General features: G+C 47.3%; 1 protein-coding gene across 1 annotated transcript in view; it reads left to right on the forward strand.

Moving 5' to 3' along the window:
- Positions 1-23,355, forward strand: part of FAM20A (FAM20A golgi associated secretory pathway pseudokinase) — a 373,784-nt gene that overhangs the window by 348,830 nt on the left and 1,599 nt on the right. The gene's annotated exons all lie outside the window — the stretch shown is intronic.

A 23,355-nucleotide genomic window follows, 5' to 3' on the forward strand; every position in this document is an offset into this window, starting at 1 on the left:
ACAACCAGGGCAAGACAGGTAATGTCGACCTGGGCACTACTATAGTTCCTAAATTGTTCCTCAAAATAGCTTACCCACTGATGTTGGCCAACCGAAGCAGGGCTTGAGCGATCTTCCTGGGATTTACCCCATTTTAATAAGTGCCAGAACTGTCGCATATTCCGAAAGCTACATGCTTCGGTTAATGATAACCACCGTTCCTCATCCCAGTTGGCCTTGGCTTTGTGCTTAGCATCTTTAAATGCCTTCCTACCAATCCTGATTTGGCTAAGATTCTTTTGCTTTATTGCTTTGAATAGATCCCCGTGGGACCGACGACACTCTTTGTCAAACCAGGTTATAGTTTTCAGTTTCCCCCTCCTACCCTGCTTGGAGATAGACTTCACAAACAGCTTTTTCAACTCCAAGAATAGACTAGTGTGAGTATTAGTGATTATTGCATTGATATCATCCTGTGACCCACAACTAGATATTTCTTCCAGAGAGTTAGATACCAGAGATCTAATCTCCTTATGTGCCTCTACGTTAACAGAGACTTTTGGCCAACGTACCCTTCTCATATAGTTGCTAAGTACGACTTCATCCTGAACGACATTTGGCCTCCAGCTCTCAGACCCAAGAAAGCTGTGGTCCCTTAATTCCACCACCAGCGGGTCATGATCACTTTCCGGGCGGGTCATAACCACCATATCCTCAACTGCAGCCCACAGCTTTACATCGACTAGAATATAGTCAATTCGGCTACTGTGTCTGCCGTTGCTGAAGGTATGTCTACCCGTCCTGTCTGATTGCACTCTACCATTTAGTGCTCGTAACCCCTGGTCCAGGCACAGCCCTTTAATAAATGTAGCGGATTGTGTCCATTTCCCTATCGGGGATAACTCAAGCTGGGGTATACCCCAAAACATATCTTCAACCTCAGTGAGTAAGCCATCATCGCAACTCAGGGGTTCGAAACATGAGTTAAAATCACCCATCACAACCATGAACCCTTCTACAGATGCACCTGATAGGAAATCATCCAAAAGGCGGAGGGTTGGAGAAACCCTTCCGCCCTGTGTGCCCCTAACATATATGTTAATCAAAAGAATGTTAAGGCCTTTAGAAGATCTTATACTAACCATTAATATATCAGGGCTATCAATTGGTACCTCCTCCACTCTTACGCCCTCGTACTGGCAAACCCAGGTAGTCAAGCCTCCCATAGCACGCCCTCTATGACCTTTAATTGCTGGTTTGCTGAAATTTAAATAACCAACAAAGAACACCGATGAGAGTGCCCAGGTTTCCTGGAATGTCCAAGCATCGCCTTGTTGTATAAAATTCACCCAGTCCGGGATACACATACGGGACTCAAGCCCAGCTATATTCCAGCTACCAAGCATGGTACCGCCTGAAGCCGCCAGGACACTAGTTTTGGCCTTGAAGTGGGAGGCTACTACATCCTGTGGAAGAGGAGCTACGTTATCATCAAAGGTCCCCCTATAATTTAGTATATCCTGTGGGGGTACATCGTCGCTCCTTTTATCACTTTCGGCCACACCGTAAACTAACAACACAGATTCCCAGTAATCATTAGAAGACCCTCCAATCACCTTATCATCAACCTCTGCAGTCACTACAGCCTGAACCTCAACTTCTATTTCCAATTTCGTACCCCAGGCCCCACCAGGAAGATCACATTTCCCATTTCCACAGTGCGTTAACTTATCGTTTGATACTACACCATAAGGGGGAACTTTCTCTGGGGTAAAAAGCATACCCGTACAATCTAGGTTAGCCTCTAGATCTGGGATTGGCAAAACAAGTCAATCATTAGAGTCCAACCCCGAATACGGTTCATACAGATTGTGCAACGGGATGTTCCAATACTCGTTGAATTGGGTGTAGTTTGTATGATTGTTTGGTATGGGGAAGTGGCTAGGAGGATGACGACGGGGAGGGAGGGGAAAGGGAATGTTGGGGTTATTAGCAGAACGGGAAAAGAGGGGTGTGTAATTAGCCATGTTCAGGGAGTGGGTGTTTCTACTAGATCTGGCATAGACTGGGGGTCCAAGCAGAGCCTCTGGGTAAAAATAGCTTAGGTTTCGAATTAAAATACCTCCTTCTTTGTTTCCTGGGTACCAATCACTTATATGTGAAACAACTCTGTGGTCCTTAAAATTAATGATCACAATGTCTACATCTATATCTTTCGGGCGAAGGCCCACCCAATTGCATCTTCTTACTGAGATAATATCTCCGTTTAGGTGAGCCCGGAGGGGTCTATTTGTTCTCAGCCAAAAGATGACTTTGTTTTTCAGGTTTACATTGTGTTCAAGGTTTCCATTTGTAATCGGAGGAACACCGGTTAAAAGGATGACAAAGTTAGCCGACTCTGGAGGTAAGTCCACTATGTTCCTACGGTTAGTAGATGCTCTTTGAGTTATAGTTTTGGATTTGTCTACCCCTAGGAACATAGTTGACTTGTTTATAGGTGGGATCAGTTTAGTTGGAGCCGATGTAGACTTCACTTTGGCTGGCTTAGATACTAACGTCGGTTTAGTTGATGTTAAGGGGGTATTAGTATTATTAGGAGTTATGTTTCCGTTGGTTTTGTGAAGATTGCTTGGGATCAAAGTGGTGGTACTGGGCTGGAATTTTGGTTGAGACTGAACCTTAGGGTTCATAGAGTCGGGAATTTTGTTCGGATCGACGGTTGCTAAGAGACAATCCATTTTTTCCCCCAGAATCCTAACTCTCTCCATAAGTGGGAGCATATAAGATTTTAAAAGTTGGTCAAAGAGTTCTATAGACTCTTTTTTGGACAAGGGTGGTAATTCTTCAAGGAGGGATGGATGGGAGTGGGTACCTGATGATACCTCCCTCACGGGAGGAACAGTTGGTTTAGTTTTAGGGTTTACTAAAAGAGGTAGAGAGCCCAGGTGATTAGGGCCTTTTCTTTTAACCCCGCCCTTCCTCCTTTTTTTCCTTGGCGGAGAACGAAAAACCCTACGTAGATTCATGGGCTTAATTCCGTTGTCATTGTTGATGTGTGTCGGAATTATCTCAGAGGGTGCTACAATATCTATTGAGTGATTAGAGAAGGTAGAATGGAGTTGTGGGGCTATGGTCGAGGCAGCTGGGGTGTTTAAGTCAATAAGGCTATTGGAAACAATAGGATGGCTGTGTATATTGTCCTCACTATTGATAGCAAAATGAACGGGGGTTGTGTTATGAACGCGAAAAATACTAGGAATATGGTCAGTACTGAATAGATCGACATCTCTGTCCAACCTACCAATACTGCCCGATTCTTGAGTAGTAATTAGATCTAATGGGGAGGTCATGGGTTTTCTTTTAAGTTGTTCTATAGAGCGACGTCGCTCAGCACGTTTCTCCGCTAGTAATAGATCTTTGTCAATTTCCTTGTTTGCCTTCTCAAAATATTTATCAAGAGGCCCAACACAGGAAGGTAGTAGGCTAGACATAACTATGGAAGACCTAAATATAAAGGATGCCCCGGAGACCGACTAACCCAAATACAACAATAGGCAGGGTAAGGATATTAGGGACCGGGCCCAGCCCAGCCTTCTTCGGCCCCTGACGGCCACAGACGGTCCCGCCCTTGTCCCGGGCTGCTCCCGCGCCGCGGGAAAAGTTATTTGCAATTATAAGCAGACAGTTAATTAGTGGGGCGGGGCGAGCAGGGAGAGCGGCCAGGTGACGCCGGCTCGGGTTTACCAGGACTCCTGGGTTATGGAGTCCCGGTCCCGACGCTCGCAGCCCTGCACGCGTGCACGCACCCAGAGGTGAAGTCCCAAGTCCAGCAAAGACTCCCACAGCGCTGCGGGACCCGCGGAGCGGGTTCCGCGAGGTATGGCAAGGTAGGAGCTGAAATACGCCAACAGCAGGATCCACAAGTTCGTACAGGTCAGAAGAAGCGTCCCAGGGCCGTTTGGCAAACAATGGCTTTTAAATTTGATGGTGGGGCGGGGCGAGCAGGGAGAGCGGCCAGGTGACTCCGGCTCGGGTTTACCAGGACTCCTGGGATATGGAGTCCCGGTCCCGACGCTCGCAGCCCTGCACGCGTGCACGCACCAACAGGTGAAGTCCCAAGTCCAGCAAAGACTCCCACGGCGCTGCGGGACCCGCAGAGCGGGTTCCGCGAGGTATGGCAAGGTAGGAGCTGAAATACGCCAACAGCAGGATCCACAAGTTCGTACAGGTCAGAAGAAGCGTCCCATCATGTTACAATATGTAAGCGCCTCCCCTCGGTCTCTAGGAGCAGGACAGTGAATAAAAGCACACACACAGAGATGCACACACAGGCTAATGCACAAAAACTCACTCCCCCCCCATGACCTATACTCTGGTTTTTATTATCTCTAAAAGATAGCACCATAAGCTGTCTCACTGGCTTCAGAAAAATAATGGTTGCAAGCCTATGTATTTACCCCAGCAATGACCATAGCTATCTTGTTAGCCGGGGAACATATGCTGCATCCAAAGGATCAAACATTTATCACCATTCACAAAATTAGCTGTCGTCTCTCTCTCTCACACGCACACTCACACATGCTCTCTCACATGATATTTCATCCACTCTCGCTTTCTCTGTTTTGTTTCATTGTAGAGTAGTCATGTCTACCCGTCCTGAGTTATATATCCCATTGGGACCTCTCGCCTTTTAAAATCAGATCTAAAGGTCTCCTTTACTTACCCTAATGTTTGGAGAGCCATTTGAACGAGGGAAAGGCTGAGTTGCATGAGCCAATAAGAAAGACCATTGATCTTGTGTATTTTACAGGGTCACCAAAATCCAAGCAAGCATATGCTTCCTGTGTAATGGTTTGGTATTTGGCTGCCTTCCGTGTCCAGAGAGCCCTCTCCCCTTGGACAACAGAGTGTGAGCCTTACATACACCTTCAGGAGACAGCCAAAAGGCCTGTGAGTTAAACATATGCTGCTGACAATTGCTATGACCTGTAGGTCGCAAGTTAAATTCCTTGCAAGACCAGCTCAAGCTCCTATCCTACCAAAGTCCTTAACGGTGTACCATTAAATTGGTAAATAGTAACAACTACTGTTTACAGTGCTTAGAGGGCTCAAATCTGCAGCATGAAGCCCTGTCGAAAAACAATATGTTTCTTATTATTCAGAGCGTGACACTTTCAGACTTTCCCTGGATTCACTTTAAATGCATAGAGCATCAGACTGAGCCCCCAGCTCTGGTTATTCAATAGCCTCTTGCGCATTAGGTGACTGAAATTGCAATCCTCTTCAGGATGCAGTTTATTAATCCATAAATAAAAGTCTGCAAGCTCCTTTAAAATTCAGATAAGCTGTCACTGGTGGCACTTCATGAGGTGACGTGCAGCCCCTTTCTAAGAAATCCGTTCTGTCTGCTGGCTTGGAGCAGCACTGTAACATCATCATTCATGCCAAAGCAAATGACTCTTTCAAATGCTGTAAATGTGCCACCTGGGCATTAAACAATGACTTACCTTTATGGTCTATGTGAACTCCTATGAAAATGGTATTGTTCTCTACACCAATTCTTCAAAGAAATCACAAACGTGGAATATGTTCTATGGCTCCCTCATCTCCAGTGACATGAAAAGCAGCACAGTGCTGTCAATTGGGAAAAAAGAGAGGATCTGAAGCACCTCTAAGGATGATAAGGCAAGTAATGGTGCCTATTTACAGCAGAAATTGAAGAGTCCCTTGGCGCTTATATAAATCAGTAGATTTGTAGAGCGCTTCTTTTCACCCGTGAGGGTATCCAGGCGCTGGTAAGGTCTAGTTGATGTGCCAAATAGCCAGGTCTTCACGGACTTTCAGAACTCTGGAAGAGATGGGGAGGTCAGATAAAAGGGTTGCTCGATCCTTGTCTTCACTGCTAGGTAGGAGAAGGAGCGACCTCTGCATCTGCCACGTCAGATGAGTGGGGTGAGGGTTAGAGAAAGTGATGCGCAGCAGAGGTGTCAGGTGGGCCTTGTATGCATGGGTCAGGAGCTTGAACTGGCATCTTTTCTGTCCAGGGAGCCAGTGCAGTTGTCTGGCTGCTGCATTCTGTATGGTCTGTATATGGAGTAGGAGGAGGTGAGCTGCGATCCATGCGTAGTGAGGGTTACAGTAGTCCAGTCAGCTGGACATAAGGACCTGAGGGATGCTGTGTCTCGAGTTTTGGGAAAGCCATTCGAATATCTAACGAAGCATGTGAAGGATGAAGAAGCAAGAGGAGGAGACAGAGTTGACTTGTGTCGTCATGGTTAGCATGTTGTCCAGAATGATGCCTAGGTTCCTACCGTGGTCAATGGGGTAGGAGTAGGTCCGAGTTTTCAGGGTCACCAGTATGCATCTCATGGTGAGCTTTAGTTTCCAAAAATCAGTACCTCGGACTTGTCCGTGTTGAGCTTCACGCAGTAGTCCTTCATCCAGTTGGCGATGTCTGTCATGCAGTTGTGGAAGTTGGTGTTGGAGTTGGTGTTAGTGGTGTGTTCGGAGTGGGAAAGAATGAATTGTTTATCGTTGGGGTAGGATATGATGTTGAGTCCGTGGGTTTTGGCGATGCAGGACAGAGGTGTCATAAGTGTTGAAGAGGTTGGGGCTGAATAAGGATCCTTGGGATAGTCCACAGATAATTTTCTTGGGTTCGAAGCAGAGCCAGACTGGGAATGCAAACTGGCCCTTGCAATTAAGTCAGACCGGCCGCAGGGGTGTCAGGGGTGCTTCGGCTTTTGGTACAGGGACCAATATTGCAGCACTGCTGCAAAACCAGCCGCCTGTACCAAATACGGCCACTTCCAGTCCAAAACCGGCCTCACCCTTCCGCACCACTGGGCAAATGCCCGGTGCCCGCTACTGCCAGTCGGCCCTAATTTGGAGGTGAAGGGGGGAAGGCAGACTTTTTACGTTCTTCCGGTCAGGAAAGAGCCGATCCATCTGAGAGTGGCTCCTTGGATACCTATGTTGTGCAGCCTTGTGATGAGTGTGTGGTGAGAGACCATATCAAAGGCTGCAGAGAGGTCTAGGAGGATCAGAGCAGCAGTCCATCCTCTGTCAAGTAGGGCTGGATGTCATCAGTAACGGCGATGAGGGCTGTCTCAGTGCTGTGGTTGCTGTGGAATCCAGATTGGGTGGAGTCAAATAGGAAGTTCCATTTCAGATATGAGAAGAGTTGTTAGTTGATGGATTTTTCTAACACTTTGACCAGGAAGGGGAGCAGGGAGTTTGGTCAGTAGTTGTGCAGTCTGCTGGGGTTTGCTAGTAGTTACTTTAGTAGGGCGTTGACTTCTGCATGTTTCCAATCCTCAGGGAAGCTGGCCATTGCAATTTAGGTGTTGAATAAGTTGGTGAGTACATGGCTGATTCTGGCTTGCCTAGTTTGAAGATGAGGTGGCATTGGTCAGTTTGGGCCGCTGAGTGGACCAAGTTCATGATGGACGCTGTGTCCTGTGGGGCAAGCTGCCTCCATTCGGTTAGTTGTATGTCTGTGGTGGTAGCCGGCTTGTTGTGTTGCTTGATGAAGTTACTGGCCTTGGTTTGGGATTTGAAGTTTCTGCAGATGTTGGTGATCTTGTATTGGAAGAAGTTTGCAAGGTTGTCGCAGAGTTCCTGTGAGGGGTTAATCTGGTTTGTTGCAGCTGAAGGGTTGGAGTATTCTTTAACTATGTTGAGTTTTTTGCTGTTTTTGGAGCTTGATTCAATATGTGAGACTAAGGCCTTTTTCTTCGAATCTCTCAACTGTCTATGTTAGAGGTTGAGGGTTGTCTTGAAAGCAGTCTTGTTGGACATATCCTTGCTGGTGCGCCATCTCCTTTCCAGTTGTTTACAGTGTCGTTTAGCGGTTCTTAAGTCTTCTGTGTGCCAGCTAGCCTGCATGGTGGACCTTCTGTGGGTTGTTTTGTAGATGGGAGTAATGATGTGGGAGCAGTTGGTGATCAAATTGTGGAAGTTTCTGAAGTTCAAGTTTAGGGTGTTGGAGGAGATGGGGTGGGTGGTGTTGAGGGTGTTCATCAATGTGTCCTTTGAGACTTTGTTCCAGCTGCAGTGGGGGGTATTGGGCAGACTGGGGGTGGACATCTGTGAGCTGATGATGTTGAAGTGGACGATGGAGTGGTCGGTCCAGGTGAGTTCTGTGGTGTGGCTGTACCTGATGTAGTCGCTCGAGGTAAAGATGGAGTCTAGCATGTGGCCTGTGGTGTGTGTGGGACCGATCGTGGATGAGTTGGGTGAGTCATATGTGTTTCATGCTGTTGAGGAGGTTGGTACTGCTGATGTCATTGTGGTCGATGAGATTCAAGTTGATTTGTCCCGTAAAAATTTAGTTGTTGGAGTCCATGACAAGGGGGGCGGTGAAGTTGGCGATGGAGTTGCAGAAGGCTGGAAGTGGTCCTCGAAGGTGGTAGGCGAGAGTCCTCTGATGGTGGTTTTGCTATCTTTTTGGAGTCTGAAGTTAAGGTGTTCCTTAGCTTTGGAGTATGTCGTCATTTGTGGTGGTGCATTTGCTGGATTCCTTGTGTATGATGCCGATCCCTCCACCAGACTTGCTGATGCAGTCATGGTAGGTGATCTTGTATCCTTCAGACATTGCAGTGGTGATTTCAGGTATGGAAGTGGGGTTGAGCCAGGTCTCATTGAGGCACAGGACATTCGGGTGTGAAGGTGTAGATGAGGTTCCAAATCTTGGTGGTGTGTTTGCATAGTGAGCATGTGTTGAGAAGGACACGCGAGTTGGTGTTTTTGTTCAGGTGGTGACTGTGGTGTGTTCGGGTGGGGCTGGTCATTGGGCTGGTGTGTGTGCTGTGGTAGGTGAAGTGGCAGTGCCAAGCATTATGACCATCAAACTTAATTTTACTCCAATTTTTCAGTGTTGGAAGGGCGAAAAGCTGTGTCAGCCCTTCCAGTAATCCACCTCGTGGCTTGAAATCTAAACAGGATCACCTCTCCTCATTTTTCATATGCCTCTGCTTTAGTCATGCTCACACTTCCCACCAAGGGAGCATAGTGTTGTGTGCATGGACATAAGACCCAGACCCAGGTATGAGTACTAAATATGTCCTTTATTGTCCTGATCCCTCTCTGTCTCCTTCGTTCCTCTACATATGGGGGCGCTTGTCTCGATCCCTGCCTTATCCTGCAGTCGAGTGTTCTTTGTTCACCGTGCTTCCTGCCTCTACCAATGCCCGACGAGTGGCGTCACTAGGGTTGGTGTCACCCAGTGCGGTAACTCATGGTGTCACCCCCTCCAATTCCAAAGTCAAGTGGTACATCTATTTTCAGCACCAATTACCAGTCATAATGAAATATTGCGCATCTACAAAGTAAACACTGCATCAGGGCCGAAAAGCGGGAAGCGCCGTGAGCTACAGACATGGCAATGAAAGGGTTCTGCATAAGACTTCACTCACCTAATAAAAACTTAGCACACTTCTGAAAATAATGATAACATAAAGCATTAAATAAAAAATGCACTGTTTTACTGCAACACTACTGAATTCCTCCTCAAGAAAGTTCCACATATCTACTTGGAAGGGTTTACTACAGAGCTGTATATAGGTTATGGCCATAAAAAGTTGTTTTTGGCTTCTGGCCCTAAACAACACTGCTTGCAAGTCATCATATTATGTACTGATGAACACTTGAATCTTAGGGTCGGCATTCAACCCCAAAGCATTGTCTGCGGAAGACACCACAATGACAGTGCAGCGGAAATACAATTGTTTTCACCAACTGACATGACTCAGAACTACAACTCCCAGAATGCACTAGATTGGTTCATCGAAAGCCCAGGACTCGAACATCGTGTCTCCAATGGTACAGAGTGGCACACTAATGCGAGGATCTTTATTTTTTGCCTAAACCTATGCCTTTTCTGAACTTTCTCCCACCGTCCAAGGCCAGTGCGGCATCTTTAACCAACCGCAGCTTTTTAGCTAAAAATGATACTGTTAGAACCTGGTTTGGTACATTCCATCCACCCCTCTTCCCCGACCCCTGTTGGGTTCTCCCACTGTGAAGCTTACTGTAGAATGTTGAGGTGCTCTCCAGTGAGGAGAGTGGATGACCAATAAACGAGTTGTACTTGCTTCAGCTGTGTCCTGTGTCCTCAGTACTTCTCAACTTCCAACACTGGCGACGGAACTGTGCAGGGGGCAGTGGTGGTCATCTCCCCTTTGTGTGCTCTCTCCACACAGAAGAAATAGAAAATTTGGAAGTAAGGCTTAGTGGCAAGCGATAAAGCGATCTATATTCCTGGAGTGGGATCGTGAAGAAGCAGTGAATGGAATTGACTCCCCCTGTGATTTTAAGTCTATCGTTCAAGAAAAGACGGAAGGGGGCCTCTCTCTAAGTCGCTTTTAGAGGAGCATGAACTGTATCCTGGCGCATATGCCCTCATAAGCCCTGTCCTAATGTGTACCTGGTTGGTGAAGAGGGTTGTGCGAGCTGTGTTCGCGTAGGCAGAAGAGGTCTAGTGGTGACCGCCGCAGCTTCCCGGCGGTGATCCTTGCCAAGGTGCTTTCCACACGATCAAGCTTTTTGAAACCTGTCTGCGAGCCTGTGAGGGAATTTGCCTGCTGTGCGCGCCTGGACAATTGCTGCGCCTTGAAAGCTTTTACTCCTTCAGCCGAGTGCGGAGAGACGCTGTGTGAGGGATCGGAATCCGCGAGCAGTGTCTCAGCTCAGCGACGCCTCAGGGGGTACCAGCCCGTCTACCCTGTGTGAGTCACCGGGACAGGGTGTTTCCGGGGCCAAGCAGTGTTTTTCTTCAGCGCCTGCGCTTTGTGTGGGAAAGCGGGAAGTATCGTGAGCAGTGTCTCACATCCGCGACGCCTCAGAGCATAACAGCCTGCCCTTTCCTGTCAGAAGCATCAAGACAGATTTACATTCGGGGCCCAGCAATGTTATCCGTCAGCTCGCATTTCCTGAGGTAAACGTCCAAGTGTTGTGTCCCACCGGCGCACCCTGCGCAGAGGGCCGGGTTTCAAGGCTGTGAGCGCGCCAACACTTGTGTGACCTTCCGCTGGTAAACTGAGGTAACCTAGTGACTTGCCATTATTTTAGTTTGCAATAATTTTCCCACAGGAGTCAGGTGAGGAAAAGGATTTCAGTGACAGCTACGCACGGTCCGCGCTTGTTTCTGACTGAGATTTCCGCCCTGTTGTTCGAGGGTCAGACTGTGTTCATTTCACCAATATATTCTAGTTACTTGTTGTGCAGTGTTTTTTTTCTGTCAAGTTTGATTCATAATAGAGAGGGAAGACACATAGTAATTCTTGGGTTTCTGCTCCGCATTTCCTCTGTGTGGCAAGAATTTTTGTCTACTTTCCTGGCCCACCATGGCAGCAGCAAGCATGAACCAACCCCCGCCCTTCCTAAATGACATAGGGGAACCCGAGATAAGCTGGAAATAATGGGTGAAGCTGTTTGAGTCCTATCTTATAGCGATTGGGGGACAGAGGTTTAACTCCATAAGGAAACAGCATATCTTACTACACAATCTGGGTGTGCAAGGGCGTAAAGTATAAGAGAATTTACCTGTACCAGAGCGAGACGAGAATGCGGTGGGGGAAGTGGATGTGTTTGTGCAGACCATGGAAAAATTAGAGAAGCATTTTGGGGATAGAATATGTCCTGGGTGTGAGGTTCACTATACGGACGGATCACAAGCCCCTCATGTATGTGTTCTCCGTGAAAGGGTTGGAGAATTGCACCCCACGCATTAGCAGGTGGATCTTGGGTTTAGAACATTATAATTTCAAAATCGAGCACGTGCCGGGCAAGGAAAATATCATTGCTGATTTCCTCTCGAGGTCACCGTTACCGGAGGAGGAGGGACCTGAGGAAGCACTGGACAGCCCCATAATGATGATGGATTTTCCTGCCATCACAGAGAAAGAGTGGGAAGAGAGTATGAAGGAAGACGATGAACTTAAGGTGCTAGTGGAGCAGATCAAGAAAGGATGGCCCAAAAATAAAAGAGATGTTGAAGCAGAGCTGGAAGGGTTCTGGGAGGTACGGAATGAATTGAGTGCCATTGAAGGAAAGGTCTACCGAAATAACAGAGTAATTCCACCAAAGGGATTGCGGAAGAGAGTCATAGACTTGGCGCACGAAGGTCACCTTGGACGAAGCGCCACAAAAGAAAGAGTTAGAACGAATTTTTGGTTTCCTAAAATGGACAACATGACAGAGGAAACTGTCAAGGAGTGTGGAGCATGCGCTAAAAGTGACAAGGCTAAAGTAGTACACAAGTCACCTTTGTCTCCAGTGGAGGTTCCAACCAAGCCATGGAATAAGCTAGCATTAGACATCATCGGACCTATGCAAAACCTTGGGGCGCAAAAGAGGTTCATGTTAGTTCTGATTGATTATACCTCCCACTGGGTGAAGCAAAAATTTGTGCATAACATCAACACAAGAGCAGTGATCCTTTTCCTCAAGGAGGTGTTTTGTGAAGAGGGTATCCCCTCCACTTTAGTTACCGACAATGGGGTACAATTCACCTCCGAAGAAATGCAGAATTTTCTGGAAATGTCTGGCATCAGACATGAGACGACAGCGCTTTATTGCCCCAAAGCCAATGGCATGGTGGAGAGGGCAAATAGGGTTATCAAATAGAATATCCAGCTGGCTACCATAAATGGACATGATGTTGAGGATTGTTTGAGGGAATGCCTGTGGGCCTACCACACGTCGCCCAATAGAATAACTGGGGTCTCTCCTTTTGTGTCTTTACGCGGGAGGGAGCCTAGTACCAAGTTTAACCCCTGTTGGTTAAATGGGGGCGAAGTCAGGAATGTGGACAGGGAGGAGGCAGGAGAGAAGGTTAAACAACATCAAACTAAATACAAACAATGGTATGACAAGAAACATGGTGTGAAGTTCCAAAGGTGGGAAGTAGGGGACATGGTGCAAGCCAGAAGGAACAATAAATTGGGAACTGATATCAGCAAGTTCTATTCGCCTAGCAAGATTGTCAAAGTGTTAAAAAATGTTGTTCAGTTTGAAAATGGTCAATGGTGGAGTTGTGACAACATTGCAAAAGTACTGCCATAACTTTTTCTCTGCAGGTATATAATGTTATCCCCCTCGGGGAGACGACTAGTTGTTTGTAACTGTAACCTTTTGGCATGCTTGGTGGGAACTCATTATAAGGAAGGGAGATGTGTTAGAACCTGGTTTGGTACATTCCATCCACCCCTCTTCCCCGACCCCTGTTGGGTTCTCCCACTGTGAAGCTTACTGTAGAATGTTGAGGTGCTCTCCAGTGAGGAGAGTGGATGACCAATAAACGAGTTGTACTTGCTTCAGCTGTGTCCTGTGTCCTCAGTACTTCTCAACTTCCAACAGATACATTGCGTTCTGGGACTAGAAAAAGCCTTGAAAATGCCTAGCATGCATAGTGCATTGGCTAAAAGCTAGACATAACTAAACGCTTCATAAGTTACAGATGACACCGAGTGGCTAACAATGTGCATTTTTGCTAGCTTCCTATCTAAATTATCGCTCGCTTCAATTCAGTTGCTGACTGATCATTTTTGGATGTTAGACTTCCTTCCATGCTATTATGGGCTCAGACTAGAACCATCACGTGTCCCAGGTCTCAGAGTACTTCATCATTTGAGGTTTTCTTTGTATTCTGTCACATGTAATACACATTAGCCAAAACAAATACCAGGTCTACAAGTGACAGAATACAAAGAGAAAAATGTCTGAGTTGGATGAAATATCTGAGTTGGATGAACTATTATCAGATTGGTGTGGGAAAAGTAGGCGCGCGGTCAGTCACCTACAAGCCATGAGTGATTTGTACCTAGTAGAACCCATTTGTAAGAGGTCAGCTCGATATACAGCACAGTTTGGCTGTATATCGACGCACAACTTTTTTCCTTACCTGCCATTCACCTGTACCGTGGATTTATAGCTTTTAACTTTTCTCCATCGGTGCTTCATGCAAAAGCGTTCAGCCGTTCCTTGCGTGAGTGACATTTCGAACGAACGTCGTCGACGCCTGGACGCCGACGTCATTCAGGTAATTCTAATTGGACAATAATCTTGGCAGGCGGCCGGGTAACGGGTTCCTCGGCTCCTGATTTATGTAGCGATTAGTTAAAGCAGAGGCTCACAGTGTTACCCCATATGATGGTGTCACCCGGTGCGGTCTGCACCCCCCGCACCCTCTAGTGATGCCACTGTGGTGGTGTCCAGTATCCTTACTGAGGACCTGGGAGGACTCTGTCCTGCAGGGTCCTAGTATCCCTGAGCCATGACAGGGGGCGTTGTACCACTTAGCAGATGAGAGCGTAACCGGCCTTGTAGATACAAAAATACATTATAAAATGTCTTAAAAATTAGGAAATCCAGTCAAACATTACTTACTTGCACTCCACCGAAATGCCCAACACGTCACACATTATATTGTCATGAAGGCAGAGCTTGGGAAGCAGCCTTTTTCCCTCTCCATTGTTTTCACCATCAATTTTGAGTAAAGATGGATCGCTCTTTCCAAACCTAAAGGGCAGCTGCAATATATTGCTGTTTAACTGCCACTCAGAAGGTGCAGGTTGCTTGGGGGCGGAGCTTTCCTGGCTGTAAGATGGCCGCTAGGTGATCGGGCTCCGCCATTCACCGCAACTATCCTGCATAATTCTTGGCCTCTGCAGCTCCTACCTGAGTAACGGAGGAGGGGGCTGTGTTCTCGACCCTCCGCTAAACCCACTGGACCCGTTCAGGCGATCGTAGTGCTCCTGGTTCTGGTAACACATATCGCTGCAGCCTGAAACGTGGCTGCCGCCCGTGCTGACCACGGAGGGGATGAGGGGGCGCACTGCGTTTGCCCAAAGTCCCATCATCGACATCGCGGTTCGGCTCTGGCGGGCTGATGTGGATTTCGTGCCCTCAATCTGGCTGCTGGGCAGTGTTCTCTAGAGTCCTGCTCGCCGCTGCCCCGGGACCCGGCCTTCGCAGTTCGGCCGCTCCAGATCTCCCTCGTGGGGCTGGCCCTGCCCCGGCACCCGCTGATGCTTGGTGAGTTTCCTTTACTGCGGCCCTGGGGAGCGGCGCTCGGCAGCCTGTACATCACTGCAACCCCTCGGACTCCTAATATGCTGCCTGTGTCCCATATACTGTGCCGAACCCCATGTGAGGATGCCGGGCGTTTGCTGGGCACGGTAGGCCTGATAGTATTGGGATCCTGCATCAGTTGGGGCCTGTTTTTGCTGAATCACCGATACTCTGGGTTGTCTGGATCTGGGAGCTGCTGAGAGCTACGTGATGGGGGGCACCCTGTCTCATACATCATCATACAATAACGAGGTGGCAGGCTACTGACAAGGCCATATAGGGAGCCCGGTCCCCTTGGTTTGCTTTTCACTCCTCATGCTCTCCCTGGCCCGCCCACTGCCCTGAGACTTGGAGGGTGCATGTGGGCATCCGTGGCAGCATTCTGTGGACGCCTCCCGTACCAACATGGGTAAACCGGATAAGTCCAAGCCCAAGCTCACATTTGAACATCATAAATCCCGACGGCATGAGGAGGCAGCTGACTCTGCGTTATCTGACCCAGATACTCCTGCGGATGACCCAGTACAAGATATAAAACAAATTATTGCTGCTATGCAGATTGGCTTAACTGCTATTGACGCCAATATAGATAAGCTGGCCTACAGAATGGACCGGATGTCAGATAGGGTCGACAAGCAAGTGGAGTGTCTTGATATGGCGGAACGCCGTATCACAGAAACAGAGGAGGCCCAATCGGCTTCCACCACCACACAGCGGCAAGTTGAGAAAACGCTGATCGTGCTGCAGGATTGCTTCGAGGATTTGGAGGCCAGGTCTAGGCACTGCATCCTCCACATCACGAGCCTCCCGGAATCCACACCTACTGGGCCCATGGAACTTTTCATTAAGCAACTTCTCAAAACGCTGCTGGGGCCTGACATCTTCTCCGCTATGTTTGTTGTGGAGAGGGCTCCTCCTCTGCCCATTGTTGCTAAGCTCCTCAACTACCGGGACAGGGATGCTGCACTCCGTAAAGCGAGGGAACTGGGCACACTGCAATATGAGGGCTCCACCCTCTCCCTCTTTCCCGACTTCACCATCAGAGTGCAGGAGGCCCGGCAGCAGTTTGTTCCCCTGAAGCGTAAGCTGCGAGATCACCACCTCGAGTATGCTATGCTCTATCCAGCGAGGCTCAAGGTACTTTTTGATGGCAAGCCGCGTATCTTCTCTGATCCGCAAACTCTACAAAAGGCGCAGAAATCCTAGGAGGTAGCAGGTAAACGCCGAAGGGCGCAGTGTGAGTGCACAGATGGAGCTTCCACGTCGCACACTTTGAATGACAATGATTGACTGCATATACTGACTACTGTTTGTCTCTTCTTGTGAACTGGGCTGAGCTGTTGGCGCTCCGCTTTTATTTCTCTGGCTACAGTGGGAGGGGGAACTCTTTTCCTTATGATGTTGCTGTTTGATGCTTGTGGCAATGTTTTCCTCTTTGATGCCTATTCCTAAATGCTACCCATTGCTATATTGTGGGCCCTTGGCCCCCTTCTCAGTGCTTCCTAACTGTATGAGGCCTTCTATTTGTTTACGGTGAAAATGGTTCTCGGATACTGTTACTCCAGATTGTTGGGTAACATCTGCCCCTAAGCGTTACCCGTTGCTGTTGAGAATGTTCTCGGGGATGTTGTTTGTGGTCTTTCTTTTTCTTTTTATTGGGTATATTGGATTGGTCTCCTTATTGGGTGGGTTGAGGGTCGCTCTTGCTTGGCTGGGGGTTGCAAGGCGTGGGAGGGGGGTGGCAACGTGTTTTTTTTTGTATGTCTGATATATTTTTTTTTGCAAGTCGTATTTGCTGGTTATAATTTCTTGCACCCGGTGGGGGGGTATCCATTTCAAGCTGTTAATGGCACTGACAATTGCTCACTTCCCTTGTTAAATGCTGGTCAGTAAGTCTAACCGAAAGAGCTTGAAACTCTTGACGTGGAAGTGTAGGGGTCTTAACGACCATAGAAAAGTGCGCAAAATTCTATCTTATCTAAAGAGGAAAGAGGTTGACATTCCTCTCTTGCAGGAGACCCACCTCCACCCCTGCTGCAGCCTGCTGACAAGTAGTTATATGCTGGGGGAGTTTCATGCACTCTAGGGGAGTCCTGACCTGTGTTAATCCCAGTGTGAGGCTCCGGATGGACTGCTGCGTGGCGGATTCGTCTGGCAGGTACACCATCACTCGCTGCTATAATTCCTCAGTGGATTTATTGGTAGTTAACTCCTATGGCCCAAACTATGATGATCCACAATTTTATCACTCTGTCTCCCGGGCTATTCAATCACGCGCCAGTTCTTCTATGGTGTGGAGCGGGGACTTTAATTGTGTCCTGGACCCACATTTGGACCGCTCTAAAGGTCCCCTGAGGCCGCCTTTAGCTGCTGCTAGGGTGATTGCTGATGTGTTTCTACAGTAGCAGGTGGTTGATGTGTGGAGGGCTCGTACAGGGGACAGGGGCGGATTCACACACTACTCGGCCTCACACGACATACACACACGCATTGACTACTGGCTCATCTCGCAAACCTTGTTGTCCACAGTGCAGAATTGTGAAGTGTTGGCGCGGATGTTCTCGGACCACTCGCCTATCCTGCTGACTCTATTGGTCCCTCGGCGTGGGCCTCCCCCCTTCCTGTGGCGGTTACCCCCTATTCGTTGCTAGATGTGGCCTTTAAGGCAAGGCTTAGTGATGCTATTTTGGAGTTCTTTACGTTAAATGTCAGCTAGTGGATTCTTATGTCACAGTCTGGGAATCTTTTAAGGCTTACATCAGAGGTATAACCATCAGCAAACACGAGGGGGTACTTCGCTCCATCTGTGGCAGGCTGGCGCTGTTGGAAGCTCGGATCGCTGCTTTAGAGCACGTACTGTCTCGGGGGACCTCTCCACGACTGCAGGACCTCCTTTAATCTACGATAGCTGAATATAACGAAGAGGCGGACGTCGAGGTTAAGCACATGGGAAAATATGCCACAGCGAGAGTTTATGGGGAGGCTAGTCGGGCGGGTTCGGTCCTGGTGGCCATGGCAAGGTGTAGGGTGGGGCCCGGTTGTGTTCCTGTATTATCTTCAGAATCTGGTTCCACTGAGTCTGCTACGGAGATTGTCGCTGATAAGTTCCCCCACTACTATCAGGGGCTCTATAGCTCTAAGGTCTCCCCTAACGATGCAGATATTTTGCAATATCTGGAATATATTGAACTACCTTGGTTACAAAACTGGTAAAGGGAGTTCCTAATGTGCCCTATAGAGCTACAGGAAATCCGTCTGGCGCCTGCAATGAACTCCATGAGGGAAGGCAGTGCGCCTGGTCAAGACGACCTCACAGGCACGTTGTATAAAGCCTTTAGCGATCTATTGATTCCCGAGTTGGCCACGCTGTTTCAGGACATTGGCGCTGCTGGAATTATGCCACAGACTATGCGGGAAGCCTTGATCGTTACCTTACTGAAGCCAGACAAGGACCCACACCTATGTTCCTCTTATCCTCCGCTTTCGTTGTTGAATGTGGACGCTAAGATATTTGCTAAGATACTTGCAAACCGTCTCTCTCCTCTATTGCCTCCGTTAATTGGGCCTGAACGTGCCGGTTTTATTCCAGGCTGCATGCTTGCACAGAATCTTCGCACGGTGTTCGGCGCTTTACAACACACTCATTTGGCTATCCCTGCAGTGGTGGTCTTCTTAGACGCCGAAAAGGCGTTCGATTCTATCGAGTGGCCGTTTCTTTATGCAGTTCTGCGACGTGTGGGGGTCGGTGATATTTTTTTACAATTGGTTGGAATTCTCTATAATCAGCCGGGACCTCGAGTTTGTGTGGAGCATGCGGTATCTGACCCAATTATTATCTCTATAGGGACCAGACAGGGCTGGCGCCCGAACCCCTGTTGAGGGCCTTGAGAGAATATCACTGTCATAGGGGCCTCCGCTTTCCTGATAACAATTTAATCGTATCAGCCTATGCGTATTACACACTTGTGTACATTAAAAACCCGGAAGTGCATCTCCCTCTGGTTATTCGTGAGGTGTTGCGCTATGGGGGCTTATCAGGTCTAAACATTAATTGGGACAAGTCCCTGATTTTCCCGTTGTCTCCCACTACCGTTCTTCACTTCCTTTTGCAATGGACCACTGATCTGGTTCACTACCTCGGTATCCAGGTCCATTCGGATGCTGACCAGGTAATCCGGGCAAACTACGGTAGAGTTATAGCCAAGTTGAGTGAGGATGTGGATCGCTAGATCCATCTCCCGCTATCCCTAGTGGGTAGTCTCCTTGATGAAGATGGTGGTGCTGCCTCGCCTTCTCCTTTTATTTGTGAACATTCCCATTGTTGTCCCGCAGCATTTGTTTAAGGAATAGCTGGTGTTGATGGGCAGACTGGCTTGGGCGGGTAAGACGCCGTGTGTCTCTATGGACTCCCTCATGTTGCCATGCTCTGCCGGGGGCTTGGGGGCTCCGGACTTCGAGCTTTATTATAGGGTAGCTCAGGCGTCCCACGCACATGCCTGGGTACACGGTCCAATAACTCTTCCTCATCTTCATATAGAAAGGGTTGCGGCAGCTTCCGAGCCCTTGCCCTGGCTTTTAACTAAAGCTCCGAATCGACGTTGTGGCGTCCTTGACTCTGTAAACTCTGTTGCTCATGCGTGGCATGCCCTGCTTGGCATGTTTCCCAGAGCTCAACTATATTCGCCGCGCATGCGTATTGAGTGGTGCCAACTTGTTTGTTTTTAGTTCAGACAGAGGCGTGCTCTGCACAGTCTCGGATTGGCTGAAATGGGTGATCTCTTTCGTGGCGGTAAGATGGTCGACTGGGAGGATGCCGTTGCGAACAGAGAGCAACCATCTGCATTAACGAGGTCTCAGTTTTTCCGCACGAAGCATGCGCCACGAGCGGTATTGGGAGAGGAGTTAGCAGAACCTATGGACTTTCCTCCATTGTCCTTATTACTTCAGTCACAGACCCCAGTCAAGTTGGTCTCTAAACTATATGTTTTGGCCTTACAGACTAGGATATCCCCATACACAAAAGCTCAATTGGTTTAGCAGGCTGACATTGGGGAGCAGCTCTCGGATGATGCTTTATTTTATTGTTGAGAAGTCACTGCAAAATCTCTCTTAATGGCAGGCACAGATTAGCACACTTTAAATTTCTCAATAGGGTTCACTACACGCCGGATCAATTGCATAGGTATGGGTTGTGGGACTCTGATTGCTGTGAACGTTGCAATGGTCCAGGTGCTGGCTTTTACCATTTGGCATGGCTGTGTTTGCCTGTGGCCGAATTTTGGCGTCAGATTTTTGAGACACTCACTGCTATTGTAGCCTCCCCCTTCACACCGGATCCTTTACCGGCATTGTTGGGATATACAAAAATACCCTGTGCAAAAATATGCGTAAACTGATAGCAATGGCCCTCCTCTTGGCCAGACACAGGCTTGCCATGAGATGGATGCGGGGGCCTTTACCTACCATAGCCGAATGGGAAAGAGTCATGGTGTACTGTAATACCCAATCAGAGGTATACAGTGAGCTACTCCCACCTTCCTCCCTTCCCTTAAGCTTTTGGGCACTCTTTGCTCAATACTAAGAATCCAAACGTATTGTTGCTAGAGAATCAGCGGACTAATGTTGCACGTCACATTATTGAAATCCCGCCAGCGTTAGCGTTATAGAGAAGTGATAGTCGACTACTGTGATGCCTATGTGGGGTTAATGTTTTGTTATTTGGAATATGTCTCCTTAAGGGATGCTACAGGTGTACAATTGCTGCTTTGTAAATGGAATGCCAATGACCCTTCTCCTCCTTCTCAAATCCTTCATGTGATGTTTGGAACTCTGATTGTGTGACCTGCGTACTTTTATTTATTTTGTATGTTTTTTTTTTAATGTCATGGTAAATGTATGTTTTTGTTCAGTGTCTTTGAAAATTTCAATAAATAAAGTTAAATTAAAAAAAGGTGCAGGTTGCTTTATCCATTACATCTGGTGGAAGGTATGAAGCAGGTTGTTCAAAGTACAGTAATGTGCAAGTGGTAAGGATCTTATGTTCTCCTTAATTGACTGTGGCGATGATCGCTGTGCTGACCAGATCTCAAAGGCTTGGAACCTAATTTAGAGGAAAACAGTAACAGGACAGCAACCAAAAAAGGCATATGTTGCACTGACACTACATTTCATTTCACTGCCTTATTTAAAGAGCAGGGGAAGCCACAGTTACAAACGTATTTCCGACGTGCACCCAACACCAATGAAAACTGCATCAGAGAGGCTAGCTCATTCAGGGTGACCTCTCTAATGACATTTTCATTAGCATTCTCTGTCCAAAAATGCTACACACAATGGAAGTCCCAGACAAAAAAAAGTTGAGAAATTGCTTCTACATCCTGGGTGTAAACTCTGTTTGGAACAGCAAACAAGGCGATGGGTGAAATGCCTGAATTACTCACAGCCACTGGTAATGTATATTGCCGACATTCAATTGGAAACCCCAGATCATATCCATCAAAGTATTGTCTTTGCACAACAACCCTCACATTTATTAAAACTAGTGCTGTACACACTATTGATGCTTTGGTCTCAATGTCTGTTATTTTGTTTCTCTTGTAAGAGGAATTTACCTTATTTGTTCCACCAAATCTCTTCTGTTTTATGACTGGGTACCCTAAGGATGCTAAATGATGCTGAGGGTGATGATGTCCTGATTCTTCGAGTTATCTAGATCTATCAGCAGCATACCCTGCCATAGTCTTTGGCTCATTAGAAGTCACTAGCATCTGTTTGGTTGGCTATGAGCCACTTTGAGACCCGACCACCTTTTGTATTTTAATATGAAGTGCTGATGTCACTCAAGCATTTTCTCTGTCACCTCTACTTTACTAATCTGGTTTCCATTGTATCCCATGCTTCTCACACAACATTTTGCTTTGCCTGTATTGTAACAATTTGGCACACCAATTTCCAACTTTCTTTCACGTCTTCTTTTTGTCGACCACTGGATGGGCACAAATGGATGTAACCTCAATCTTGATAAAACCGAGATAATAGTCAGGGAAAAGAATCTCACTGGTTGGGAAGTTTTGGTCCGATAATACAAGCAACCAAATCTTTACAGTGCCTTTGAGCCAAAACATGCACATCCTCTTAAATGAAAAGGTATTTCTAGAGAAACACATTTCAGTGCATGTGAGAACCAAGCGTGAGATTGTGAAGATTAAAGTAGTCCTTTTGTGGACCCTTTCTGACCAAAGGAAGCTATATTCATTTTCTGATGCTTCTCTATCAAAGGGCAGTCCATTTAAGTTTCTGAGAAAGCTACAGTCAGGTTGTGATGGTCACGCCTACTGTTTGCAGTGGTATTCTATTTTATGTGGCAAATCTCTGGAACCCTTTACATAGTGCTCTCTCTCAGATAACTAGCAGGGCACCTGAGATTTTGTAAAAGCTTAAAATTCTGCCTATTTCCAATGATTGTGAACCCAAAGAGAGCCCTTCGTGGTGTTGATCCAAAAACTCAGTGTAGCTATCTTGAATGCCTCTTGCTCTACACGTGGCTCTGTAAACTAACGTAAACAAAAGAAAATGTAACAATAATCTTACATATTGCAATACTCTGGCTGTCATGTGATCTTTCTCCTTTTGATTTACTTCTGCACCAGGAAGCCCTTTGTTTGTGAGTTAGAGAATCTTGCTTTGTGAATATTTCTTTTGGTGCAACTTTTTTGATTGGGTGATTTGCTATCACAAACATGAAGCTCTGTTCCATGAAGATTAGATGTTTGCATTTGCACTTAGTCAACCACCATTTAGCGCCTTATGTAAGAAAGTGAGATCACAACCCAGTCAAATTCATTTTGAAAATATGCTGGTTTGCGGCTCAATTTGCCCATTTTCAGGGTGTGGCAAAAACCTGTGCCTCATTGTTATTTATTAGGCAGGAGTCCTCATGCATTTTACAATGAATGGCTGCAAATACAGAGACGGTGGCCTGTGAGGGATAGAAAACATCAGATTCTGTATTCACATTCCCTAAAAAAATGTTTATGCAAGCCCTGTCCATGTAACGGGTGGGGGCTGTTTCCACAAATAACAGTTGATAATTATTCCAGAACAATGGGGGAGGGAGGCTGCTGCTTTCTAGTGGTCCTCTGTGCAAGTATCTGCTTCATCTGCTGCCAAACACACTCATTTCAAAGGTTATTGTCTATTGTACCAGTACCAATAACAACATAGTATGGCTCCAAAGGAACCCCGGAGCACCAGTTCCACCATGTAAAATCAGAACCGTTTGCCAAGTAGCATTACTCATAGTAG

This window comes from Lissotriton helveticus, chromosome 7, assembly GCF_964261635.1.
Source record: "Lissotriton helveticus chromosome 7, aLisHel1.1, whole genome shotgun sequence".
Classification (NCBI taxonomy): Eukaryota; Metazoa; Chordata; class Amphibia; order Caudata; family Salamandridae; genus Lissotriton; species Lissotriton helveticus.